Below are 3,817 nucleotides of genomic sequence, written 5' to 3'. Positions count from 1 at the left end.
TACACAGAAAATCATGTTTCCCTCATGAACTAATCTATTTAAAAATCTTATCCATTTTTCAATGCCCAAATAAAATGTCCTTTGCTTCCTTGGTCCTCCTCAAATAACTTTTTCTTGCTTTCTGCCTCCATAATACTTTGTGCCTTTCTTCAGACCTTTATCTCTATCTACTCTGTATTCTAATGCTCCAAGAATCTGTGATATTATCAACATATGGATACCACATCTTCCACTGATGTTGATCACAGCCTCCTCAATACTTGGCACATTAAATAGGTTTCAAGAATTGCTATCTGTGAAAATTTCATCAGCTGTGGCCAACCTAGTGAAATGACTCTAAACTTGTCACTTGTTCTATAAGCAACAGAAATAACGATGGGGACAAGGTCCATATTTAAAGCCTTTACAAATCAGTAGGAAGGACTTGCCAGAATTTGCACTTAGCACTGAAAAAACAGTCCTTGACTCTAGACCAAAATGAGGCTGAAATGGAACTTTGAAAGACTTTAGTTTTTTATTGTAGTAGTTATGTGCCTACTTTATCTACTAGATTGCAAGCTCCTTGAGACCAAGGACCTTCTTTGTATTCTGACTAAATTTGTATGTGCTAGCCATTAGACAAATGTCTTCCGTTGCTGGCCTGACATCATAGCGTTTCCCCTGGTCCCTCTGTTTTCAAATGGTGGTCTTTGGTCCAGAAAGAAGCTATATTTCTTTCAGTTTTCTATGTAGGAGAAATCATAGGGGAGGTAACAATGAAAGAAAGGTAGCCAAATAAATGTGGCAATGGCCTTCATTCCCCACCCTAGGGACAAGAGATGCTAGGAATAAAGGACCATGTTGTGCTGACTGAGACGAGAAAAATGAAAATAAATCTGTCACATGGTTTTAGCTCCTCTCATCTTCCCCATCTCATATGACCTCACTCCCCACTTAGACCCCATCTGAAAAGTAGTCCTCAAGACACATGCTGCTGTCAATCATCAATTGCACATCTCCTATCCTACCCTGAATAAATCCCAAAGGTATTATTACAGAGAAGCTTCAAGTTTCCATTTTCTTTTTATTTACCTCATAACCCATAACCAAAGAAAATCCCTAAGGTGATAAGGTAAGAGCCATCTTGAAATTGAGGCGAGTCCTTGATTAAAAAACAAAAAATCCAGTGTACATCTAAAATAAAGATGCAAAGGCATGATGACATATTCAAGGCATTGTAATTTTGTAATTATTAGAGATTATCAAAAGAATGAAAGTATATCCTATGAGAGAATTATATATTTTTAAAATATATTTTCCATTACATATTAATAACTCCTTTGTGGTCCAGTGGCAAAAGTACTAGATTTGGAGACAGGGGCTCTGAGTTCAATCCCAGGTCTGCTATTTCTCAACTATGTGATGTTGGGCAATTTCATTTCTGTGCACCTGTTTTCTTCATATGTTAAATGAAAGGGGTAAGGGATAGACTAGAATTCAGCTTTTTAAACTATGTTTCAGTCTTGTAGCTGAATGTGTGTGTGAGGGTGTCAGAAAATGAAGACTTTTCGATAAATGTTTGATATGTATTCCTATTTTATATACTTATATATCCAGGGTGATGTAAACCTTTCTCAGTCAATAATGGGACGCAAGAGGAAAAAATTGAAAAAGTCCTGGACTAGATGATCTCTGAGGTCTCTTCTAGCTCTAAATCTCTAATTCTATGATACACCTTTAGAAGGAGAGCTGCCATGTCTGTTTTCCATTTAATCCTTCATACCAATTTGTAGAAAAAGAAACAGAGCCAGCAACAGAGAAGTACTAATATCAGTGTATTGACTTCTAAGAACTAGTAGCCCTTTGGAGAGTAAGGAAAAAATCCTTTTTTGTATCTTAAATCTGCTGGGTGTTAATTTGACATGGCAATGAGATGAAAGGTAGGCTCATGCTAGCTTCCACATCAGAGGATTGGAATGCAGGCTACTTAGCATAGGAGTCAAACAATTCACTGGCAATAGATTGCTTTCCACTTGTAGATCTGCTAAATAAATAGAAAACTAATTAACAGTGTGGTATGGCAGATGTAGCAGGTTTGAATTTCATTAGAGCACTAGCTAAGAACTGAAAGCATCATGAAGTCATTTTATGTCCCACTGTCTGATGAATCTTTCATGTTTTCTTTTCTGGGGGACCAAACAACCACTACCCCTCCTTCTCTTTAAGCATTTCTGGTTTCTCTATTATACTTTCACTTTGATTAAAAGAAAAGGAAAGAAGAGAGAAAGAAAAGTTCTAAGTTCCTGAAATTAGTCCAAGATAAAGAATTCCTCTCATTTTCCTGTCAAATTATTTTGTCTCTGGAACAGCAGGGCAATATTTCCCTTTTGTTGCCTTTATGGGTTTCTGTTAAACTATTTAAAGCTTTATTAAATATCTGTATTTTGCAAGGCTATTTGAAGGTCTCGTTAGCTTCTCTCGTCTCCTTTTAAGAAAAATAACTATAGGTTATAATACCTAATTCACAACAGCAGGAAAGAATGGAAATTCATAGAAAGAAAAATCTTGTGTTCAGAGTTTTTAAAAATGTCAGCATATTTGTTTTTAACTTAACTTTTTAAAATATTTTTAAGTACTTAGCTCCATTCTTTGTTTCTGAGTTGTATTAATCCAAATTCTGCAGCATTAATTAACAATACAAGTAGTGTTTGGCCTAATCAAAAGGAAATAAAATAATTAGGTTACTTAGGAAGTAGGGATCATATGATTTTACTTTGTGTGGGTAATAAATGACATCAAATTACTGTTTAACAGGAAGCTTTTATGGGACAACTGGTGGCAGAACCTGTTGGAAATTCCTTAGCCAACATCTGACTGAAAACCAAGATGATCCATTTCTGTGGCTCCTGGTACCTAGTCCAAAGTCCCCATTTTTGATCAAGACAGATCCTATTTTATAGGAAATACTGAATAATAGATGAAGGAAATATTTGTATCACTTTTTTTTTTAATGGTTTCTAATTGTAGATGCTCATTGACTTAGTGAATAAGTAGAAAGGGGCCTATACTACCCAACGGTGAATTCCAGAAATGTGGAAGAAATACCAGTGGCCCTTTCCTATCTTGCATATTTGGACCTTTGAACTTCTGCATATTTTGTCACACTTGACATAACTATGTTCCAGATGAAAGAAGGAACCTAGTCTTTCAAGTGGCCATTATGAAGCTAAGTGCATAAATATGCATGAGAGGTCATTATTATCACAGGATGATACTTAAAAGGTTCGAGTGTCTCTTACTAAGATTTTTCATCTTGCAGATTCACATCACCATGTCTCTTTGTGCTTTGGAGATTTTCTAGGGGATGGCCTGGGGGGTTCTTGTGTAGGATGGAAAAACAGGAATGATCCTTGAAGGTTTGTCTCTCTTTAAATCAATGCAAGTTCACTGCAAGTGCTGGGGTTTTAGAGTTGCTTTAAAAGGGACTATTTTGCACAGAAATGAAACACAGAGAGGAAAAGTCATTTATCCAAAGTCACACGCATAGTAGCAGAATTATAATTAAGATTCATACAGTGTGCTATTTCCTATCATAGAAGCCTCTAACTGACTGTGGCCCAGCCTCTGAAGGTCCATGAGAGGACAAGATGGAAGGGGCTGCAATGCAATCTCCTCAATACACCAAAGTTCTGCCGATTTGGTGAAGGATATTTCTAGGGTATTATCTGAAAAGACTTCATGGGAGGAAGGCCTGCCGTGCTTACTTCAGCAAAATCTTTACATCTGGAGGAAGGACTCACTTCCTGAAGATCAGCTTCTCAATTTATTGAGAGTTAAT

Source organism: Sarcophilus harrisii, chromosome 4 (genome assembly GCF_902635505.1).
Source record: "Sarcophilus harrisii chromosome 4, mSarHar1.11, whole genome shotgun sequence".
Lineage (NCBI taxonomy): Eukaryota > Metazoa > Chordata > Mammalia > Dasyuromorphia > Dasyuridae > Sarcophilus > Sarcophilus harrisii.
This window is presented reverse-complemented; position numbering follows the sequence as displayed.